The sequence below is a fragment of the Euphorbia lathyris genome, chromosome 3 (genome assembly GCF_963576675.1).
Source record: "Euphorbia lathyris chromosome 3, ddEupLath1.1, whole genome shotgun sequence".
In the NCBI taxonomy this organism is placed as follows: Eukaryota; Viridiplantae; Streptophyta; class Magnoliopsida; order Malpighiales; family Euphorbiaceae; genus Euphorbia; species Euphorbia lathyris.
This window is the reverse complement of record NC_088912.1, coordinates 106,600,334-106,625,369: the sequence shown is the minus strand read 5'-3', so window position 1 is coordinate 106,625,369 and position 25,036 is coordinate 106,600,334. Positions and strand designations below refer to the sequence as shown.

General features: G+C 39.3%; 1 long non-coding RNA gene across 5 annotated transcripts; it reads left to right on the top strand.

The window, feature by feature from the left end:
* Nucleotides 1-19,404: 19,404 nt before the first annotated feature.
* LOC136221853 (uncharacterized) lies at nucleotides 19,405-23,394 on the top strand. 5 transcript variants are annotated; one of them, XR_010685343.1, is made up of 6 exons: nucleotides 19,405-19,845; nucleotides 19,959-20,129; nucleotides 20,260-20,337; nucleotides 21,772-22,112; nucleotides 22,237-22,277; nucleotides 23,063-23,394. It is a non-coding gene; the product is annotated as an uncharacterized lncRNA (long non-coding RNA). The 5 variants fall into 5 exon arrangements; XR_010685346.1 differs by lacking the exon at nucleotides 20,260-20,337 and having other exon boundaries at nucleotides 19,408-19,641; nucleotides 19,730-19,845; XR_010685345.1 differs by lacking the exon at nucleotides 20,260-20,337 and having other exon boundaries at nucleotides 19,410-19,845; nucleotides 21,772-22,078.
* Nucleotides 23,395-25,036: the final 1,642 nt, after the last annotated feature.

Genomic DNA, 25,036 nt, shown 5'->3' with positions numbered 1-25,036 from the left:
TCACTCTCAGGTTTTGTTTAAACACACACTCTTAAAATCATGACTAAAACCAATCTGCAAAACATCCTTACCGATAACAAATTGAATGGTTCAAACTTCACCGACTGGTTTCGTAACCTCAAAATTGTTTTGAAGTTCGAGAAAATTGGGTATGTACTTGATACATCGATACCCCCTGTCCCTGAAGATGATTCTCCCATCGAGGAAATTGATGCTTATCAGAAGCACAAGGCTGATGATGATCATGCCGCTTGCATCATACTTGCATCGATGACGTCGGAATTACAAAGGCAACATGAGGAGATGAATGCCTATTCCATCATCATGCACCTAAAGGAATTGTTTGGGAAACAAACCAGGTGCGAACTCTACGAGATATCAAAATTGTTATATCGTTGCAGGATGCAAGAGGGCACATCTGTCATGACACATTGTGTCAAGATGATAGGCTATATTACCAAACTTTCTAGTATTGGATTTGTGATGGACAACGAATTAAGTACCGACTTGGTTCTTCAGTCCCTCCCAGAGAGTTATTCATAGTTCATCATGAACTACCAAATGAATGACTTGCAAACCTCTCTTGAAGAGCTTGCAAACATGCTCAAATCAGTTGAGCCCAATATGAAGAAAGACAAGGCCATACCGGCTCTTGTAATCGAGGGATCGAAGAAAAGAAAAGGGAACTTTCCCAATTCTAAACATCCCAAGAAAGGTAAGAAAGATGTGTCCAAGGGAAAGGAAGTTAAGAAGCCCAAATGAGAGTGCCACTTCTGTGGTAAAGACGGGCATTGGAAGAGAAACTGCAAGGAGTATCTAGCCACCCTCAAGAAGGGAAAAGGCGGTGCTTCTACGTCTGGTATGTTCTATATTGAGATAAATACGGTTTCATTGTCTGAATCTTGGGTACTTGATACCGGATGTGGATCTCATATTTGTACAAATATGCAGGAGCTAAAACAGACTAAGGAACTAAAGAAAGGAAGCATAAACTTGCGAGTGGGAAATGGAGCAAGAGTTGCCGCCCTCGCAATTGGAGATTATGTTTTACTTTTGCCCTCTGGGCTTGTAATAGAATTAAGGAATTGTTTATACGTTCCTGAGATGTCTCGTAACATTATTTATATTAGCCGTCTCGTTGACGACGGTTTTCATATTTCAATAAAGAACAATAGTTGCAATTTTTATAAAGATTCGATCTTTTATTTTTCAGGAATATCACAAAATGGGATTTATGTGTTAGATGATAAAACTCCTGTTTTTGCAATTGATACCAAAAGACATAAGCTAGATAATTCAACTTACTTGTGGCATTGTCGTTTAGGCCATATAAACAAGAGACGCATGCTAAAGCTACATTCAGATGGGCTTATAGATCCAATCGATTCTGAATCATTGGAAACATGCGAATCATGTTTAAAAGGTAAAATGACAAAGACACCCTTTAGCAATAAAGGTGAACGTGTATGAGACACTCTAGGACTCATTCATTCAGATGTATGTGGTCCTGTGTCAGTCCAAGCAAGAGGAGGATTCAGATACTTCATTAGCTTCATAGATGACCATACTCGATATGGTTATATCTACTTGATGAGGCACAAATCAGAAGCTTTTGACAAGTTCAAATGCTTCAAGAATGAAGTGGAAAATCAATTAGGAAAGAAAATAAAAACACTTCGATCTGATCGAGGTGGCGAATATCTTTCTGATGATTTTCTAAATTATCTAACTGAATGTGGGATATGCTCACAATGGACACCTCCCTACACACCACAACACAATGGTGTATCCGAGAGGAGAAACCGTACCCTATTAGATATGGTACGATCCATGATGAGCATGGCCTTACTTCCAAAGACGTTCTGGGGCTATGCCTTAGAAACTGCCCTCTTCACCCTAAATCGAGTACCAACTAAATCCGCTGTTTCCACGCCATATGAATTGTTCGTTGGTAGGAAACCCGTGTTCTCTTTCATGAGAGTATGGGGTTGTTCAGCATATGTCAAACGCGTTGCGTCCGACAAATTAGATTTTAAATCTGATAAATGTTTCTTCATTGGATACCCTAAGGAAACTATGGGATATTACTTCTATCATCCAGATGATCAGAAAGTGATTGTATCCAAACACGCAACCTTCTTAGAGAAAGAGTTGCTCGAAGAAACACAAAAGGGAAGCTTGATTGAACTCGATGAAGTTCAAGAGGAAGAAACACCGACTGAAACAACAGAGGCGGTCGAGGTACCCGAAGAAGTCCCATTAGATGAGACTCCAGTAGCACCTATTCGTAGATCACGAAGAGTTCGTGAACTCCCAGTTAGATATGGTTTTCTAGTGGGAGATGATGACGAGGTTCCCGTATTAGACGACGAACCCGAAAACTACGAAGAGGCTCTTACTAGTCCAGATTCTAAAGCATGGCTTGAGGCCATGGATTCTGAAATGGATTCCATGTATACTAACCAAGTTTGGACTTTGGTTGATCCACCCGAAGGGATAAAACCCATTGGGTGCATATGGATCTTCAAAAAGAAGACTGACATGGATGGAAAGGTTAGCACCTACAAGGCTAGGTTGTTAGCGAAAGGATATCGTCAAAAACAAGGTGTTGATTATGACGAAACCTTCTCTCCCGTTGCTATGTCCAAATCAATCAGAATCATGCTTGCAATTGCCGCTCATTTTGATTATGAGATTTGGCAAATGGATGTGAAAACAGCTTTCCTAAACGGAAACCTGCTTGAGGATGTATACATGATGCAACCTGAAGGTTTCATATCAAAGGATGCAAATAAAGTTTGCAAACTTCAGAGATCCATTTATGGACTCAAGCAAGCATCTAGAAGCTGGAACAAGCGTTTTGACGAAACCATAAAACAATTTGGTTTCGAACAAAATTGCGAAGAAGCTTGCATTTACAAGAAAGCAAGTGGGAGCTCTATAGCATTTCTCATACTATATGTGGACGATATACTGTTAATGGGAAATGACATTGCTCTATTACAGTCAGTGAAAATATGGTTATCCGGTAACTTCTCAATGAAAGACCTCGGTGAAGCAGCCTATATACTTGATATAAAGATCTACAGGGATAGATCACGTAGACTGCTTGGTCTTTCACAGGCTACATACATTGAAAAGGTGCTAAATCGGTTTAGCATGCTTGAATCGAAACGAGGTAACTTACCCATGGTACATGGAGTAAAGTTAAACAATCATCAATGTCCTAAAAATGATGATGACAAACGACGCATGGCTGTAGTCCCGTACGCCAGCGCGATCGGTTCGATTATATATGCTATGCTATGCACTAGACCCGACGTAGCGTTCGCGTTATCTGTAACGAGTCGTTACCAAGGGAATCCGGGAGACGAGCATTGGATTGCCGTCAAGAACATTCTTAAGTACTTGAGAAGAACTAAAGATATGTTCCTAGTGTACGGAGAAGGAGATCTGAAAATACAAGGATTTTCAGACGCTAGTCATCTCACAGATGAGAATGATTTTAAATCCCAATCAGGATACCTGTTTATCCTAAATGGGGGCGCGGTCAGTTGGAAAAGTTCCAAGCAGGGAAGCGTAGCTTTCTCTACGACCAAGTCAGAGTACATCGCTGCTGCGGAAGCAGCAAAGGAAGCAGTTTGGATTAGAAAGTTCATTATAGAACTAGGTGTGGTGCCTGACATTGTTAATCCCATTACTCTGTACTGTGATAACAATGGAGCCATTGCGCAAGCAAAGGAACCACGGTCTCATAATGCATCCAAGCACTACCTAAAGCGATACCACATCATAAGAGAGATTGTGGCTAGAGGAGATGTGAGAATAGAAAGAGTACCTACAGAGGACAACGTTGCAGATCCGTTGACAAAGCCTTTAACCCAGAAAGTGCATGATCGTCATTTAACTTCTACTGGGATAAGTTTTAAAAACAATTGGCTTTAGTCCAAGTGGGAGTATGTTGGGGTTTTGTGTCCTATAGTCAATTGTTGCAGGATACAAACTTATTGTAAATGAATTGTTCTTTATATCATTTGTTTTAATGAGATATATGTTTTATAACTATATGAAGGCAATCCATTTTAAGCACTAAATAAAGTCTAATAAAAGGAAATCCGTAAGTTTGTTTAAAGTGATTATAAAGTGTTCATACAAGCATGAAGTGAGACAAAACTTTATAATAAACTAATAAACTTAAAATCACCCCAAGTCAAGTGATATGTTTAGGATTGATATATCACTGTTGAGACTTGTATGTAACAATGTCTTCTGTCCGACAGAAAGCTGATCTCACAAGCTTCATATATACAGATATCTAGACAGTTACATAGATCCGATGAAACGTTGTTCATTAGGATTGGGGATCCAATTTGAGATAACAGGATGGGTAGATTCATCATTGTCAACTGTTCATCTCATTGGTATTAATAGGTATAACTAATCCTCAGACTCAAAGGAATGTTAATTGGTCATCCTGAATTACTGAATGTGAGACTTTGATCCTGTGGTCCCACGATCCTTAACAGAGATGACTCTGGGGTGTGAACTGCAAAGGTTGGGTGTCACAGGAAGTAATTTCAGGGTAGTTATATATTGGATTGAGCATTTATCACTCCCGATTAATGGGAGATACATCCAAGGATCGCTTGTGGAAGACTTGACTCTAAACCCTTGCAAGGTGATAGCTTAAGAGTAGAAATACAGATTTCACTTAACCTATCTTTTTGAGTTGACTCGGCCAATAACAAGTAAAACGAACGTCTCGCTATATGTGACTTGACATTACCCATAGTCATAAGATTCAGTTCAAGGATGTAGTTGATAAAGGATCGTATTATACCTTAACTAATACGGAAGGGTTAACGACAGAATCAACCTGTCTTCTTAACGGACTCTGGGGGAATGATTACAGACTTGCCAATAACATACTCTGTACATCATTCCGTTATGCAAGGGATTAAATATAATTCTTGAAGAAATTAATTTAATAGGTTGCATACGGCCAGAAGTAGTAAGGACCTAATGGATCACACATAAGACTTGGAACCAAAAGAGAGATGGATATGATTAATAGATGGAAGCCCAATTGAGCCCAGTAAGGCCCAAATACAAGGAGGGGGCCGAAATTTGTATGTATTAGTAAGGGATTGATTTTATTCCATTAATCCTAATTTGATTAGGATTATGAATTAAATTAATTAAGAGATAATTTAATTAGGAGTTTTAATTAGATTAATATTCTCCTATTATTATCCAATTAGGTTATTTATTATTATCCTAAATATATTAGATATATAGTGAGATAATAATTAGGAATCCTTTTCCGAATTGGATTCCTATTAAGTAACCTATTTCTAGCTAACTAGGGTTTAGATACAAGCTAATATATATACCCCTCCCTATAGTGAATTTCTACCAAGCCCTAAGCCTCCCCACTTGTGATTTTCGAAATTGCTTAGAGAGAGAGAAAAGAATTCTATTCCCCAAGTTCGTGGACAAGAATTCATACGGCATTCCATCGATTGATTAATCTTATTCATCCCTCTTTCTCCTTGATCTTGTGTTGGTTAATTAGAGGCAATCTATTTTGGTTGCATCTCATAAGGGTTGATTTTATCTTAACCTCACCGTGTTAATCATTGTGGTTGGAATCTCGGAGAAGAATTGTGGGCGCTTCTTTAACAACGGTAGATTGTTCATCGAAAGGTATTCCTTCTTATCCCTCTTTATATGAAATAACGATTAACGGATCCTATGGTTAAAAGGAAATAGGCTAAAATTTTTATATTTCCGCTTCTATACCTTAGCCCTAATTTCCTTCAGGCATAAGCCACTCCGGTCTCATCATAATGAACTACCCAGAAATCCCTCCCAAAGTCAGGGATAGGTAGGCCTAAGGGGGGCCGCTCTGGCCGGCCAGTGCTTGAGGGCTTACCCGCATGATAGGAGGGCTCGCACGCAGGCGTTCCTCAAGGAACCCTCCTGCATATAAAGACACAATGAGCATCCCTAACCACCTCGTGAATAAAGAATGAAAAAGGGTCAAGCACTTACCGGGATCTCCTCTCGACCAAAAACCGCAGCGACAGCCTCCGCTGAAAACACGTCCGTTTTGGGATCCACATCCATCGCAACTTCGGGAGCATCCACCGGAGTCAACAGCGTCGATAAATAGCGAGCGTGACCCCCTGCATGGTCCCACACGTCTCGAGGGGCAAACTGGCGGGTCATGTCGCGATGAATGTCTGACAGAAGCATGGTCCTCACTGCAAACATGGACACCGGGATCTCGCCAGGTGTCCAATGCGAGGCGCTAACCCCGGTGATGCCCCGGTCGCCCAAGTAGCATGCCCGCACGCAAGGGCCTGTAAGTACGCACTGCTGCCCCTGGATGCGGGTAACATAAGCATAATCGGGACCAAAGTCGAGGTCGTCCCATCTGAATCGAATCTGAAAAAAAAGAAAAGTCAGGTCTGATCAAACGAAAATCTAGCATAGTTAGAAGATGTTCACCTGCCCTAAGGTCCGCGAGTCGATCCACGCTAGGAATCGCGCCACTGCCCGCCTCTCCTCGGCGCCTAGATCAAAATCACCCCACCGAGCCATAAGTGAGCCTAACCACCCGCGGCCTGCTCCTGCACATGCACGGAAGAATCCGCCTCTCGCAGGCCCAAACCTGCTCATAGAAAAGAAGGTTACTAACAGAAATCGCAAAAAGAATAAAGAAACAAGCCAAGGATGAACGACGTACCAGGAGAGCAAAGGTGTAACCACCGAAATCCTTGCGCTTCCGGCAAGTCAAATCCAAAAAATTATACAGAAAAGCTAAGCCGGCTCCTGCCCAGTCATAAGACGATACCGCATCCAAGTCACGAAAGGCCTGAATAAGACCTGCGTGTATCGTCCCGCTCTTAGTGCGGAAGATCGTCTCGCCCAAGGCATATAGAAGAAAGCTGCGAACGGCCTGATCCGTGTCGTCTAGCCCGCAGAAGTCCCTGCGACTCAATAGTCCGGATGTGGTAATGAACTTCGCCGGGGAGACCTTGACACCCGTGTAGACTCCAGGTCCAATCAAAGTAGATAACTCGGCGTGGTCGACCCGGGGACGCACCATGTCAAAGAAGAAGGGAACCGGGATACCGCTACCCCGCAATCCGGTCAACAAGGAGAAGTCACAGGGCGAGATCGTCATCTCCCCAAACGAGAAGTGGAAGGTGTGGGTCGAGTCTACCCATCTCTCACATAAGGCGCGAAGGCCGAATCGGTCGCACAATCCGTTGGCGCGAGGCAACGCCAGGATAAAAGGCTCGAAGCCCAACTCTCGTACCTGGGCTTTAGCCGCCGGGCTAAGCATGGCATACTAGATATGAATATCCTCTGTGGTCCCAGAAATGCCTATGATCTGGAAAGAACGGAACGGGTAAGTTTAAATCTCGCTCCTAGGCTTGCGTCTAATAAAGGTTTGTTAACCTAGTTATTCTTTCGGTCATGTTTAAATCTAACCTAGAGATTCTTTGTCAATTAGGACCGTCATTTTGTGAGATTTCATTCGTAGGGTCGTTTGTATAAGATTTGATTAATTCATTGTTCTTTGGTGTTCCACTCTCCAACGCGTTGGCAAAGAGATTGATCCAATTTTAACATTTAATTTGGTCGTTTATGTTTTTGTTGTTTTCATGTTTTTTTACTATTCACGTGCACTATTCATGTTTTTACTATTCACGTGCAATATTCACGTGCACTATTCACATTTTTTACTATTCATGTACACTATTCGTGTTTTTACTATTCACGTGCACTATTCATGTTTACTATTCACGTGCACTATTCACGCTTTTACTTTGCGGTTAGCATGCATTATACAATGTTTCACTATTCACGTGCACTATTCGCGTGCTATTCACGTTTTTACTGTTGACATGCATTGTTCGTATTTTTACTATTCACATGCATATAATTCACATTCTTTCAAAAGATAAATAAAACGTTGCTTACGGGCGTAGAAATTTGTGTTTTCTAGCTAAAAGTCTTCTAAACGACTTAGAGGTTGGCATGCAAATCATGTTCAAAGTATGGCTACTAAAGCCTAGAAGTCTAGTCAAAGGACAAAAGAGTAGAAGGGTACTTACCTAGTTAATGTGGGTCTGGCTCAGATGAGAATCAGGATCCTGAAAGGGGGCCACTCTAGTCAGGTTCTCGAAACCCGCATCCATGCCCTTCGTGCCATCGTATCTATCCAAATCCATCACGAGAATGCTCAAAATTAGAAGTTAGAGAGAGAGAGAGAAGAGAGAGAAGGTGTGGGGTTGAAATGAAACCCCACCACCTTATATAGGAAAAGGGAATGACATTCCCGTAAATAGCGAAAAATGTACAATGTGACATAAAGGTAAAAAGTAAATAATTAATTACCAGGTGCACAAACCTCCAATTTGCAGTCCGTTTCAGCCTGCGTTTCTGCCAGGCGGTGACCAATAACACTAAGATATGACTCCAGACGATAGCCAAATTTTACAGAACGATGGCGCCGGTCAAAATACAGACAACAGTCAACAGAAAAATAATTGTTAGTCTGAAGGGTTCCAGACGAAAAGATAAGGACATTCCTATCAAACAACTCAAATACCCGAGACGATAGCTCCAGTGAAAATACAGACGACAGTGTTTTAGAATTCAGAATTGTTAGAAAGAACCTTTTTTGCTATTGAGCCATCTTACCCGCGGTCGTGGACCAGGATTGCTTTTGAGCCATTTTACCCGCGATCATGGACCAGGGTTGCTTTTGAGCCATTTTACCCGCGGTCGTGGACTAGGGTTGCTTTTGAGACATTTCACCCGCGGTCGTGGATCAGGGTCGCTTTTGAGCCATTTTACCCGCGGTCGTGGACCAGGGTTGCTTTTGAGCCTTTTTACCCGCGGTCGTGGACCGAGGTTGCTTTTGAGCCTTTTTACCCGCGGTTGTGGACCAGGGTAGCTTTTGAGCCATTTTACCTGCGGTCGTGGACCAGGGTTGCTGTTGAGCCTTCTTTCCTACGGTCAATGACCGAGGTTACTTTTCAGCCATTTTTACCCACGATTGATTTAGAGACTAGGGTCGCTAGAAAGAGCTGTTTTCCCGAGGCCGATTTAGGCTAGGATCCTTAAGAAAAATGTCCACCGGCAACCGATTCGAAGGCAAGGACGAAGAGGATTGAAGACGAAGCTGGAGCACGCAGCGCAGAGATCAGGTATTCTTCCTCCTACTCTTTACGTGTCTTTTACTTTAATATATTTACATTGCATGTGTTGCGTTAGCAAAAAATGTTTTCAAAACACACACATCACTGTCAAAATAGGAAAGTAGGGGTAACTGTAGACACCGAGTCGGAGGACCTGTGACGAAAACCTGTAACAAGACTGTTGAAGCGGTTGGTTCCGGAAGTTTTAAAGCAAAAAATATATAATAAAAAATGAGAAGTCAGTAGGAGATGCGGTCGTCGAGTGGACGGCTGGCGAGTGCTCAGCGACGTGGTGCGAGCGCCTAGCAGCAGTCGACGCGCGCCCGACAACAGTTGGACGCACGCCCGACAGTGCGGGGCGCACGCCTGACGTCCGCTGGGCACGCGCGCCCGATAGCCGTTGGGCGAGCGCCCAACGACGCGGGGCCGAGCGCCCAACGATGCGGGGGCGAGCGCCCAATGTAGGTGGGGCGAGAGAGAACGTTAATTTTTTGGAGAAAATATTTTTTTTCCCAAAAAAAATCCAAATTTTCCAAAGTTGAATATTTTATCGAAAATACAAAAAACACCGGAAAATCATAACTCGTGGAATCAAGCGACTTCGACTGTCAGATACCGATCTTAAGGTATTATCCGAGGACTAGACTCGTTTTATTTTATTTAATTTATTTTCTTTATTTATTTATTCTTATATTATAGCTTTTATTTATTTAGTCATTTATTTATCACGTCTTATTTATTATTCCGTATTTATTTAATTTTCATCACGTGTTAAATAAACGTTCGGTTTTGTTTTGAAATAAAAACCTCGTTTTAATATCCCAATACGAACCGTGATCCGATTCAAAGGTAGTTCGGGATTAAAAAACGTTGTAATTATAAAGTTTTGAAAATATTTCTGTTAGCGATATTTTACGAATATGCCAATTTCAACCTTGTCACGTGTGGTTTGGGTGCGGGCGTGCCAGAGAAATTATTTCTCAATTATTAAAGACGGTTAAGTTTATGGAATTGCGCGCCAAAATTTAAAATCTTAAACGAAGCGATTGGCGAGGGACGCAAGGATTGAAAAAGTCCCTCTTGGGTCTCTAGCGCCGTTATAGAAACTTTGCTAGATAAATTGTTTTGTTTAAGCTAATGCGGGTAAATTGAAGACGAGAAAATAAAGGAATTTAAAGTGCGAAATTGACACAAGATTTGGTGAAAAATTGGTATTTTATTGATTGAATAAGTGTTTGAAACATGAAATTGGAAATGAATTACAATTGAAGTACTTCTATACTAAACATATAGCTAATTCAATTGAATTGGAAAGGCAAATCAAATACAAAGAATTGAAATGCAATTAAAACAAAAATTGGAATTCAACAACAAACTCGGAGCCACAATAGCTATCTCGGATTGAGGTTGAATTTTGGTGTCGGTGTGAGGTCCTTGGAGAGCTGCAATCGGTCGGGCCCGTACGGTATGTGCTTGGTGCAATGGCAAAACGTTGGTAGGCAAATGGGGCAGATTTAGACCTTAACTTCGGGAGGCTCGTTTGGATGCTTACGAACACGGAATTGGACGATTAAGTAGGCTAGATTTAACTTCAGGAAGTGAGGAACAATTTTGTATAAGGGATCGGAGGCTAAAACGGACTTTAAATAGACGTAATTGAGGATTGAAAATGACTGGACGAATCTGGAAAAATCTGGGCAGAATAGCTAAACGAATTTGGGCTGGAAAGATCAGCTTGTAACTATAGTTTCTGGGTACGGAATTGGGAAATTAAACACACTAGATTGAAATTCAGGACGTTAGGAACAACTTTGTCGAAGGGATCGAAGGCAAAAAATAACGTTAAATGGACAGAATTTGGTTTTGAAAAAGGTTGGACGAATCTGGAAAATTAATTCGGAAATGAAATTCTAATTGAAAATTGAGCAGAGTAACAGCTTAGGAATGCTAACTTGAATTGGGAAACTTGAAAAGAAACTTGAATTAAGGCTAAAGGAAGCTTAAAAGAGGGATTGAAGCTAAGAAAAAATGAAGAACAAAAGGAAGAACTTGAAGAACTTAAAGAACTTAGGAGCTAAGAACTTGAAACTAAGAACTAGAAAAGAGAGAACATTGAAAGGGACCTTTAGAGAGGGGTTTGTGTTTGTGTTGAGTGTGATTTTTAATGAAGGGGCGGGGGTCTATTTATAGTTTTTTAGAGTGGCATTTTGGTAAATAATCAGTGGTATTTTGGTAAATAGTCACCAACTAACTTAACCAAACCCAACTAACTCTAATTAACTAACTTAACCTCCTCAAACTGCCGTTAACTGCTTCTGAACGAGACGACACGCCCCGTGTATGCTCTACTACGCCCTGCGTGTTGGCGGACATTAGGCCTAGTGCGTTTCATTGATGGTTTTCAAGCGTGGCGTCTTTGGTGCCGCGTCCTGCGTGAAGGATTACGCCTCGCGTCTTGTAGATACGCCCCGCGTCTTCAAGCCTCTGATCTTGGCATGCTCCGCGAATGCGTCTTACGCACGGCGTATTGGCAAATACGTCCCGCGTGAGAGAGTACGCCCCGCGTAAGGTGAAGGGCGCGCTGCGTGTTTGCGTTTTGACGTTGATTTCTCCGGATGCCTTGTTTACGCGCTGCGTATTGAGGACACGTCCCGCATGGTGCCGGATTTTCCCACGGGTTGAAGCTTAGCTTACACGTGTATTTTTCATTATTTTCTAGACAAAAATAGAAACTATACCCTAAATTAAACATAAGCTTTCTATATACATAAAAATAAAATTTATTTTATTTTGGGCCAACAATTGCCCCCCTCTTTTGTGTATAAATTGACTAGAATTGAAAATTTGTACACAAAAGAATGTATTTAGGATACCAATTGCATCAATCTCCTGGAGGCTTCGACTCCGTTTGAATAGGTTTTGAATGGTTTCTCGTTTGCCCGGACAACTTCCACGTCCTCTCCTTTCCAAAATAGGAGGAGTTGGTGCAAAGATGATGGGATGCATGAGTTGGAGTGAATCCAATCCCTTCCTAGAAGCGCTTGATAGCTTGCAGTTGAATTTACTACGAAGAAAGCAACCGTAGTGGTGTGAGAGCCAATGGTGAGCTCCAAAGGTAGGACACCGTATGTCTTCGTGATTTCTCCCGTGAAGGCTGAAACTGATGCCTCTGATGAGATTATGTCTTCCTCCGATTTGCCTATGGCCAAGACCGTCTTCATTGGCATGATGTTAATAGCTGATCCATTGTCGATGAGCACTCTAGATATTGTTTTGGCATCTATATGAGCCTTAACGTATAAAGGTTTATTGAGGCGAGTCATCCTTGGAGTGGGCTTGTCAAAGTAAACCCTCCTCATGGCGTCTTCGATGGATGCCTTCGGTGTTGGATCTTCTCGCTCTTTGTGCTCAAGCTTAGGGGCTTCCTTCTTAGTGCCTTCACCTCTAAAATTTGAAGGTAAGGTCAAAGAGGTGGTTGCACAATCTGTCTGGATGATGAAATCCCCCACACGGATTTGGATGCTCTTTTCTTGGTTTTTCCCTTTTTCTTTCGCATTATTAGAGTTAATGCTGGATGATTCCCTTTGACTATTTCTTTTCTTTGCCTCTCTTTTTCTTTCTTTTCTTTTCGCATTTTTTGAGAGAGGTCTTGGGAACTTCTTATGGTTGATTATCTGCCACTGGTCGATGGGTAACGTCTTTGGAGGCTTCACAAAATGTGGTAGCCGTTGCTGCGTATCTTTCTTCTTTGAGCCATTCGAACTCTCCTTCGACTTAGATGTTGATGATATCGCCCTTGGTACCCAAACTCGCCGGGTCCTTGGGTTGGAACACTCTTTTCCCTTGCCCCCCCACATTAGTGAAGTGGCATTGATCATGTTGGCTACCGGGAATGGATCATCATCGATCAACATGCTTTCCTTCTTTTCCGGGAATTGGAGTATCCCGCGGTTTATCCTATCCTGCACGGCATTTCTAAAACTAAAACAAGTTTGATTATTATGGCTCCAGTTGTCGTGATACTTGCAATAGTCTCATCCACGTATTTCTTCTTTAGCTGGAATCACATGTCTAGGTGGTAGTGTGATGAACTTTTCCTTCAACAAATAATCGAAGATTTCTTCCGTCTTTAAGACGTCGAAAGTGTACTGAGTGGTTGGACTCCTTTTGACTACGTCTGGTGTCTTAGGGTTCTTTAACAAACTGGGGCACGTCCGAGATCCGGTGTTTGCTAAATCGGCAATAGCTACCTCATGTGTTTGCATATTTTCTTGATAGCTCCCTATAGTGCTCTTTTTCCGCCAATGATCCTCCTTCATCAACTCTTCGTACTCAGATACTTTAGCTACCAACTCGTAATAATCATGGAAGTCGATCCCTTGGAATTTCTTTCGGTTTTCGAATTCCAAACCTCGTTGAGCAATTTTTACAAACTCGACTTCGGGAATGTTGATTCGACATCGATGTCGCATCTTCTTAAATCTATTAATGAAATTTTCAACCGGTTCCCCATGTCGCTGCACTATATGGGAAAGTTCTGCCACACAGACCTCGGGCTCCGTTCGATAGAATTGGTTATGGAAAAGCCTTTCCATTTGTTCCCATCCATGAATGGACCCGGATGGCAAAGTGGAGAACGCTGGTCCTGTTAATGATCCTGGGAATAGGCGTAAGCGCAACAGGTCGAAGTTCATATCCATGCTCAAACCACTGCATTGAAAGGTGAAGCGTGCCACATGCTCTATGGTGGATTGCCCTTCCTCTCCTGAAAACAAGGTGAAATCAGGGACTCTAAAGTTGTGAGGTAAGGGATATAGTTGATTGTACTGCGGTGGATATGGTTTTTGGAACTCGGGTCGGTACACCTCTCTTACGGCTGGCCCATAAATCTCTTGGACGATGTTTCTTATGCGTTGGGCCTCTCCCAAGTTGTTGGCGGGCTCCATGCGTGTGTGCATCATTCGTTGTGGGTGAAAGCTGGTTCCTCTCCCATTGCCCCCCATATTACGAGTATGGTTTTCCTCATAGTATTCGGCATGGTTACTAGGCCCGATATGAGACCTGAACTGTTGTTGAGGTGGTGGGACTTGAACGGGTTCTAGACTGATCCTATCACCGTGCTCATTAAACCTGAGGTTTTCTTCTCGAATTGGTGGAGGAGTATACCTCTCACCGGCGCCTGAGATCGGCGTTCCTTTTCCGTTGCCTGCCGGTCCTTGAGATGTTGACTTTTGTGAGAACAGCTCGGCACATTTTTCCAGGATTTTGTCGATTTCTCCGGTTAAATTGACAATCCTCTCCTCGAGAGCCGGAACCTTATTGGAATTGTTTACCGCCTCATTGCTGGTTTTGAACATGGTCTCATTGATAGCTTGCATTGCGTTGCATATAACCTCATGATTCTCTTTCATGGTTTGTGAAAATCCATGTAGGAATTGGCTGATTTGCTTCTCCATACTCGCTAATAGTGGTGTTATGTCGAATATGGGTGGGCCTTGAGGTGGTTGTTGGCTTGCACTTCCTCTATTATTCACGGTCTCGGCTACAAAGCCTTCAGGCATTCCGGGCTCATTGTCATGATCTCGGTTCTGATTTTGACTCTCTTCGGATTCCGATGGAATCGGATCTTTTCCGGTGTTCTTCCTAGGCGGCATTCTCCATGAATATTTATGGGTGAAAATGATGAAATTAAGTTAATGATCGAGTTTAAACAAGAAAGGACAAGAAAATAAATGAATACTTATTAATGGAATAATAACATAGCATGAAAAACAATTGGTTTAAGAATTGAAAAAATATATACGTGGTACGAAAAGAAACAGGCTTTTAAAATTTTTGGCTAAGCTAAAAAAAAAAACAAAGGTCCCACTGGGCGTGCCAAAAATTGTTAGCGTTAGCTAATAAATTTTGGTATGGTAAAGTGGGGCGAGAATAGTGCAATATGAGGTCCAAAAAATAATAAGTTGTGTAAAAAAGAAAGTTTTAGGTTCTATATGCAATTTTTCGTAGCCTAAAAAAAAAAAAAAAGTCCCACTGGGCGTGCCAAAAATTGTTATCGATATTTTACAAATATGCCAATTTCAACCTTGTCACGTGTGGTTTGGGTGCGGGCGTGCCAGAGAAATTATTTCTCAATTATTAAAGACGGTTAAGTTTATGGAATTGCACGCCAAAACTTGAAATCTTAAACGAAGCGATTGGCGAGGGACGCAAGGATTGAAAAAGTCCCTCTTGGGTCTCTAGCGCCGTTATAGAAACTTTGCTAGATAAATTGTTTTGTTTAAGCTAATGCGGGTAAATTGAAGACGAGAAAATAAAGGAATTTAAAGTGCGAAATTGACACAAGATTTGGTGAAAAATCGGTATTTTATTGATTGAATAAGTATTTGAAACATGAAATTGGAAATGAATTACAATTGAAGTACTTCTATACTAAACATATAGCTAATTTAATTGAATTGGAAAGGCAAATCAAATACAAAGAATTGAAATGCAATTAAAACACAAATTAAAATTCAACAACAAACTCGGAGCCACAATAGCTATCTCGGATTGAGGTTGAATTTTGGTGTCGGTGTGAGGTCCTTGGAGAGCTGCAATCGGTCGGGCCCGTACGGTATGTGCTTGGTGCAATGGCAAAACGTTGGTAGGCAAATGGGGCAGATTTAGACCTTAACTTCGGGAGGCTCGTTTGGGTTCTTACGAACACTGAATTTGACGATTAAGAAGGCTAGATTTAACTTCAGGAAGTGAGGAACAATTTTGTATAAGGGATCGGAGGCTAAAACGGACTTTAAATAGACGTAATTGGGGATTGAAAATGACTGGACGAATCTGGAAAAATCTAGACAGAATAGCTAAACGAATTTGGGCTGGAAAGATCAGCTTGTAACTATAGTTTCTGTGTACGGAATTGGGAAATTAAACACACTAGATTGAAATTCAGGACGTTAGGAACAACTTTGTCGAAGGGATCGAAGGCAAAAAATAAAGTTAAATGGACGGAATTTGTTTTTGAAAAAGGTTGGACGAATCTGGAAAATTAATTCGGAAATGAAATTCTAATTGAAAATTGAGCAGAGTAACAGCTTAGGAATGCTAACTTGAATTGGGAAACTTGAAAAGAAACTTGAATTAAGGCTAAAGGAAGCTTAAAAGAGGGATTGAAGCTAAGAAAAAATGAAGAACAAAAGGAAGAACTTGAAGAACTTAAAGAACTTAGGAGCTAAGAACTTGAAACTAAGAACTAGAAAAGAGAGAACATTGAAAGGGACCTTTAGAGAGGGGTTTGTGTTTGCGTTGAGTGTGATTTTTAATGAAGGGGAGGGGGTCTATTTATAGTTTTTTAGAGTGGCATTTTGGTAAATAATCAGTGGTATTTTGGTAAATAATCAGTGGTATTTTGGTAAATAGTCACCAACTAACTTAACCAAACCCAACTAACTCTAATTAACTAACTTAACCTCCTCAAACTGCCGTTAACTGCTTCTGGATGAGACGACACGCCCCGTGTATGCTCTACTACGCCCTGCGTGTTGGCGGACATTAGGCCTAGTGCGTTTCATTGATGGTTTTCACGCGTGGCGTCTCTGGTGCCGCGTCCTGCGTGAAGGATTACGCCCCGCGTCTTGTAGATACGCCCCGCGTCTTCAAGCCTCTGATCTTGGCATGCTCCGCGAATGCGTCTTACGCACGGTGTATTGGCAAATACGTCCCGCGTGAGAGAGTACGTCCCGCGTAAGGTGAAGGGCGCGCTGCGTGTTTGCGTTTTGACGTTGATTTCTCCGGACGCCTTATTTACGCGCTGCGTATTGAGGACACGCCCCGCGTGGTGCCGGATTTTCCCACGGGTTGAAGCTTAGCTTACACGTGTATTTTTCATTATTTTCTAGACAAAAATAGAAACTATACCCTAAATTAAACATAAGCTTTCTATATACATAAAAATAAAATTTATTTTATTTTGGGCCAACAATTTCTAAATAACGTTTTGAAATAAAACATTATTTTAGGAATCTCCGTTATAGACTATGATCCCATTTTGGTAGTTCGGAGACCGAAAACGATAGAATAGATCTAATCTAAAGCTTTTGAATAAATCTGGAAACTGTTGGACTAATTCTGTAATTTACCATTTTCTGTCACTAAAGGCTGTTTACCGACGGATTTTCCGTCGGTAAAGCTGCTGAAATGTAAAAAATGCTGTTTTGATCCCTCTTTCTCAACTTTTGGACTTTTGGTTCTTGATATATATATGTATAATTATGTAATATATGTATTCCAATTATTTTTCATTTTTTGGTATATATTTACTTAACATGTTTAGATATTATTTTTCATCAATTTGATTTGATAAGATTATGTGTATATTTATAGATTTTCCATTTAATACATTTAAATTATACATATTTGTTATTTTGGGGTTATTAAGGGTTATTTTCTATAAATACTCATCATAAACCATTTTGGGGGTTAAATACTATTTTCTTATTTATGAACCTTATTCATTTTCTTTACATGTTTTTAGTTATAATAAAAACATATTATACCTAGTAGTATTTTCATCACTATTTTTACTTATTAATGTGTATTATTTTCTCTATTTTGTTTTAATGGGTATTATTACTCATTTTTTGTACATATGTATATCTATGTATATTTACTCTATTTTCCTACTTATATATATACTCTTTTAAATGTATTTGATGTGGGTGAATTTGAGATTCAATTCATTAATTGTTGTAGGCATGTTCAAGTGAAGGCTAATTGAGTGGAAAGGGGGAAATAATCCATAAAAAGAGAATTTAATTTGTTCATTTAAGCTAAAGGTTTTTTTTAGAGGTTCCAAATGTAAATAAAAGGTTTTGGTTCTTTACCACTTTTAAATAACTTTCTCAAATGTCATGTTTTAAAACCTTAATCCGTTCCAACTACGGATTAAGCGAACCTTGTAATTAAAACCGTTTCTTAAGTTGTACATAATGGAGTTTTGAATCGTTTTTTTATCCAAATGGTTTTGTACAAAAATAAATGGATTTGTATGCTTAATCACGTTTTCTGGTTAAAAGCTTTTTATCTCACACTTTCAAACACTCGAATCGTTCCAACGGCGATTCGAGTCGATATCATGCAAATTAACGGGGTTTTGAAACGTATCTAAATCGTTCCAACGGTGATTAAGGTACGAACCATGTAAATAAACTCGTTTTGAGGAATGAGCTTAGCTTAGAGTTAGTGTATAATATGAAGTATAAATCACACTGTGAATAAATCAATTCTTTCTTCTCCCCCTCTGTCTCCTACGCACTTTAAATTTATGAAAAATGGGTGATTCTTTACCAAGATGGCACTACAAGAAATCCAACTTTTTGTGGGGGAAAAGTAGTGGGGAAAATAATTTCCCCACTAATTGTTATACATTTGTGGGGAATTAAAAATTTTCCCACAAATAATGAATATTTGTGGTGATTTGACAATTTCGCCACAATTAATAGAATAAACTGTGGCGAATTATGGTTTCCCCACAAAATATATTTATATTAGTGGCGATTTTTTCGAAATCCCCACAGATATCGAAATTTAGTGCGCCAAATTTTGGCGGTAATAAATAGTACCGAATTTTTTTTATTAAAATACATATAATTTTTTTCCCTCTCCTAATCTATATCAATATCATAGATATTGTGGGGATTACTAAAATTCGCCACTAAATCATATAAATATTAGTGGTGAAGTATTGTTAATCCCCACAGAAAATGAAATTGAGTGTGCTAAATTTTGTGGGGAGTTAAGAAATTTTCCACTAAAATACCTATATGAATTAATAAAAAATATTAATAATGGTTATCAGTGTCATTGTTATATATCTATTTATATTTTACTATTTTATTATATATATGTATAATTTTCATTTATTAGTAGATTTATTTTATAGTATTAAAATTTATGTCATTAAAATTTCAGTTATAATTATTTTTTTTGAAAAGTTATAATTATTTATTTATTTTTTAGTTGTTACTAGTATTTTTATTTTGGATGGTTAAAGAATATAAAATAATTTATAAATACTTTTTTTTTTAACCAGTTTAAAAATACTTTTTAGTGTTAGAAAAAGTAAAAGAAGAGAATATGTAGAAAAAAAAAGAAACCAAGTAAAAATCAATAGTAGAATTAAAATAGAAACCCTATCTTAAAACCCTCAAACCAGAAACCCTCTCCAGCCGTCCCTCACCAGCATCTTGTCCACCTTCTCTGCTCGCGGCGCTTCTATCTTGTCGATGTCTCCACCATCTTCTTCATTCCTTTCTCTTTTTACCCTCGCTCTTTATGACGTTAGGGTTTTCTTTCAGCCGGACATGCTCCGAACGATTCCCCAAATTTCTATAGCTTTTTCAAGTAGATCCAAGTCTTCAATCGCGGCTAGGTTATCTATTTCGTTTCCCATAAAGCAAAATCGGGGGAAAAACAACTTCTAATTTATTCGTTACTTTGGTGGCTGTCATATTTTACAGGAGTTGAAGTTTGAGATCTTGCAATTCTAAATTTGCAGAAATAGTCAGCAGTGTTGCGTCCAATGTCCTTTGAACTTTTGGAATGGCTGTGTCACTCAAATCCAACACAAAAATAGGTAAAGATCATACTTTTTAACTTCAACCCAGATTTTCTTATATTCCCCTGTTGTTTAATCCTTCACTTTATGTTTTAACTTGTAATGGACTTAAATGGGTATGGATATTTCAGGTGTCTCTAGCCGGGAAATGATGAACTTAGAAAGTGGCTACAGAGACCATGTTTGATGGAAATAGCTTGCGATTGAACCACACTCTATTGAGGTATCTCCTAATGGCAAGCTCTTGGTTTTCGATTCAGAGAATATTGACATTTACAAGATCTCTACACCATTTTCTAGATGTAAGTTGATATATATATTATCAGTTTAGTTATGTGTTGCTTTGGTGGATATAATATTTTACAGTTTGAGTTTAGAAAATACACATGAAGTGCTTCTGTTTTCACTCACTCTCTGACTCTATTATTGTAGGTGTATAGGTGGTCTGGATCAACAAGGATGGGTATGAAAGCTGGATGAATTGTTCAAACTGTACTGAATTTAGCCAAGGTAAAATGGACTTGTAAACTGAATCTTGTTAGTTATGTGAACTATGAAACTTATATGAAAGGTGAAATTGTTTTATCTTGTTATTGGATTAAGGAATCATCATAATATTGTAAAGGCTCCATTCAAAGTTTTGAATGCTGGAGTGAGCCGGATGGCTCGGTATAGGGTATCCTAGTGTATATATATTGCAGCATTTTTCTCGAAGATACTGTCAATTAGAGTCTTTAAAGATACATGGTCAAAGACAAAAAAGGAAGGAGTGGACAAAGCGATGATGAGTAGAGATGGTCGAAGAGGTTGATTTGATTTAGGATTGGAAAACAAAAGGAAAGGAGGTGGAAGAGGAGGTGATGAGGGTGTGAAGTTGTTGAGAACTTCTTGAAAGAGAAGGTGGTGGAATCTCTGTTAGCACTTACTCCATGTCTTCCTCTATTACAAGTTTAACAAATCTGATCCTTTTTTATGTCTAAGGGTAACATTTCTCCCGATGTTTGATCACCTTAAATGGTGCGACATAAATGCATTTGAGTTTGGTTTCATCATATGTTAAGTTTTCAATATGTAATCGGTGGCGACTCTTTCAGGTTCAGGATCTTACCCACTTGTCATTTGCTTATCCAAGCGCAAGCTTGGTACATGAACCTAACATTCTCAGTTCTCATTAGAGGACTAGTTCCTTTCGGAGCTGTTTTCATTGAGCTCTGCTTCATTTTCACATTGATATGGCTGAACCAGTTCTGCTACATCTTTTGTTTCTAGTTACTAGCTAGTATTCATTATCCTGATTATCACTTTTGGAATGCTATAGGTTCAAAATGATTTGATCTTTGGTTTCCTGTTCCTGGTACATGAACCAGTTTTATTACTAGTTCTTTCAGTAGTTGCTAAATATATCGTTTACATTGTCATTTACATGTACTAGCTTAGATTGTATTAGAATTTAGTATTCCATGGTGGTGCTTAGATTGTAGGATAACCGTGAATATAGTAATCTATCTTTTGCGGATTTATGTGCATATATATTTTTTATCTGTTAGACTTTCACAATATACTTGATTTTCACAACATTTTTGAAAATCGAAATTTCCTGCTGATTTTGATAGTTTTCATGTTGAGAAATTCAGTTCATACTGCCCATCACCAATGATCTTGGGTTGTGGTAATTACTTGTTGCATACGTTATGAAGTTGAACTTACATTAGGTCGAAACTTACATTAGAAGGCATTCCCTTGGCAGTTTGCTTAGTGCTGATTATGTGCTTAAATATTAATTATTTCTGAGTTCAATGCCCTTGAAACCTGGTAACTAGTCTTCAGTTTTGTTGGCTCCTTTAACCATAAGTCTGATGGTTATATTTTTCATTTGCCTAAGTTCTTAACACCTAAGTTGCTGAACTTGTGACTGAAGGATTGCTCTTTCTCGAATTCATGCAGAGAGGAAAGCTATAGATCCATGAGAGTTTGGAGTGATTGCAACAGTTGGTTCATGACTAAATCTTGAAATGAAGCTCAAAAGGTGCTTTCGGAAGAGCTCATCAAATTTAAAGCTAGATCTCCAAAGAAAACAGGGAAATGAGAGGCTTCAACTCAGACGCTCTATTTCAATCTCTTCAATAAAGTTACAGAACCAACTACTATAATAAAATTGCATCAACAAGGAACTAGGATTGTAAGGTTGTTCAAAGCTGCAGAAAGGATTTGCTTTTGAGAAATGGATACACTTCATTCATCTTCCTTGCATGTAAAAATGGCGATCTTTCTAAGATATTTTGGAGGTAAAGCTTATGTTGTTCATGGATTTATGTTTTTTGTTTAATGAATTTTGTTTCTTTACTTCAGCTTTTATTTGAGCTAAAATTTGAAGTTCATTAATAGTGTTCTTGTTTATTTATGGTGTAGCATAAAGGAAATGACAGAAAAGCCTTTCACATTCAAAATTGGTATGGGAAAAGCCTTCTGCTAGCTTTACTTGTGGCTTCTAACTAGTAATCTAAATATCTAGTCTTTATTAAAAAATTGGTTCCCCAAATTAAGAGAGGTTATTGAAATCTCGCTGAAGTTTCTCATGTGGTCTTGTTTTGTTAATTTGGTTTTCTACACTTTTTCTTGATCATAATAAATGGTTTAATGGCCTAATGTAGGACAGTTGTGAGCACTTCTTCTCAAATTTCATCATGAACTTTCACTTAAGAACCATTGTAGCACAAATTAATCATATGTTGACTTATTGGGCATTCACATTCTTAATATAACTTGTTCTAGTGAGTGTCAATTAGAATAAAATGTTTGAGGTGTTGCAATTATAACATGGTAATTAAGTGATTCCATACATATTAATATGGAGATGAAAATGATAACTACTTGGTTATTTAAAATATTATTTTGGGAGCATTAACCATAGGCATGATCTTTGGTGTTTCTGGCACATTTTTTGCTCAAAAGCTTGTTCCATTGTTGTTGGTGCATGTTTTAAAAATGATATGTTTCAACAACTCAGCCTGACCAACTTGGTTTCTTTAAACTTAAAAGATAAAGCTTATGTTCTCTTAGGTCCTAATCATGGCAAAAAGAATTTAAGACAAAAGTAGAAAAAATTAAGAAATTGCTTCATCTAGGAGATAATTCATGAGCTTAAGCAAATTTAACATGGAATCTCCTCTTTCTGCTGCTATTTATTCTTTATACTACCTAATGCTTGAAAATTTAATGGATTTTTTTTTGACAGGTACATAAGGATCATGGATGGGGAAAGATGCTATGAGAGTTACAACTATGGTACCAACATGGTTAGAAAACGACCTCTATCATTTCTGGGTTGCAAGGAAAGCCACACATGAAGGTTCAAATACTACTTGTGATGGTAACAAATTTAGACATTAGCAATTTATTGGTTCCAAATTTCACTATATGCCATTATTTTAATGATGGTTGTAAAGTATATCAGTGAATCAGTGGTCATATGACTTCCAATAATATGTCAGTACATATGCTGGAATGCTTGTATTAAATATCTGTTCTTTTATTTTTCTTATAGATGATTTACTTGCTTGTATCAGTTTCGGGTTTTCTACATCAATATATAAAATTTTATTTAATAAAATGATTTTAATGCATTTTATTATATTTCTATATGTTTGCTATATAATATATATGAGTTCCCTTCAATCCAAATAAAGTTACCAAAAATTTTAAAATATTAATTTTGAAAATATGGCGAAATAGCAATGCAAGAAGGAAAATTACCGACGGATATTTCGTTAGTATTAAGCATTTAGACGAAATTTAGCCCCACAGAACATATACTATTTTGTGGCGAAATCTATAATCTCCAAAGAATTGTAACAATTTGTGGGGAACTACTTCGCCACAAAATGTCTCTTTAGTGGTCATATTAGTGTCGCCACAAAAAACATAACCATTTAATGGCGAATTTAATTTCCCCACAAAAATAACCCTTTTGTGGCGAAATAGTTTTCGCTAAAATGACCTTTTATGACGCTCTAACGTTGGCGGACATGTGGCGAAATTTTTTTCGCCACAAAAAGCTTTTAGTGGCGAAATATCGATTTTCTGTGGGGAACATTTTCCCCACAAAAAATCTGTTTTCTTGTAGTGTGGCTTTTAATGACATGCTCAAAACGGTTTTCAAAGCGAGAAAGAAAAGGTTTCAAATGAATTTTAAACTTAAAGAAATATGCGATTAGTCCGTTATCGCCTAACACGCTGAGTAGGAGGCCGGTGGTTCATAACCGGGCGATGTCGGGGTGCCTAGTAGCCTTTCTCCGAAAAGGAGCTAGCCTTCTTGGCTCGTACCTAAGTTTCCCGAACCCTCACCGGTCTCCTGCAATGGATCGGTGTTCATTTTCCCATTCGTGGGTGGCGACTCTTCCATACTCCGAGCTCCGGTCCTGCCAAGCAGCTTGATTCCGTGATTGGTTGCTTTCGGCGCCAATCACCGCTTACGTCGCCATGAGGTGTCCACCCCCCCGGTCCGCCCGGGCGAGGCCGTTCGGCACCTTGTCTAACAATGACCCTGTCTTCTGATGATGACGACTTTGTATGCTGTCCCTTTAGAGATCTTCATTCCAGAAGCGATTTGGGCTAACTCGTCAGCTTTCAAATTGTCATTTCTTGGAATATGCTCCAAACTGACCTCGTCAAACATTTCCAGAAGTTGGATTGCCAATGCGAAATAAGGTAACAGAGATAAACTTGAGCATTTGTATTCTCCTGTTAGGTGTCGGATGACCAATTGTGAATCTCCAAAAATCTTGACCTCTTTTGCTTCTAGGTCGATTAAGATTTCCAAACCAATGATCAGAGCTTCATACTCAGCTTGATTGTTTGTGCATTCAAAATCCAAGTTCACAGCTAATATCGTCTTAGTCCCGGACGGGGCTGTGATGATTACTCCTGCTCCGTTGGAGCTGTCTGTGCTCGAACCATCGAACTTTAACTGCCAAGGCTCTTTATAAGTCAGATAGATTGGAAGTTCCGCCTCTTTGAGATATTGGAAACTGGTTGGGTGATCGGATACAAAATCTGCAATTGCTTTCCCTTTTACTGAGGATTGTGGGAGATATGTTAAGGTGAACTCGACCAATGCTAGTGACTATTTCCCTATTCTTCCCGAGAGGATAGGCTGGTTTAGCATGTACTTGATCAAGTCTGTGCTGGCGATCACGTAAACTCTTGCTTT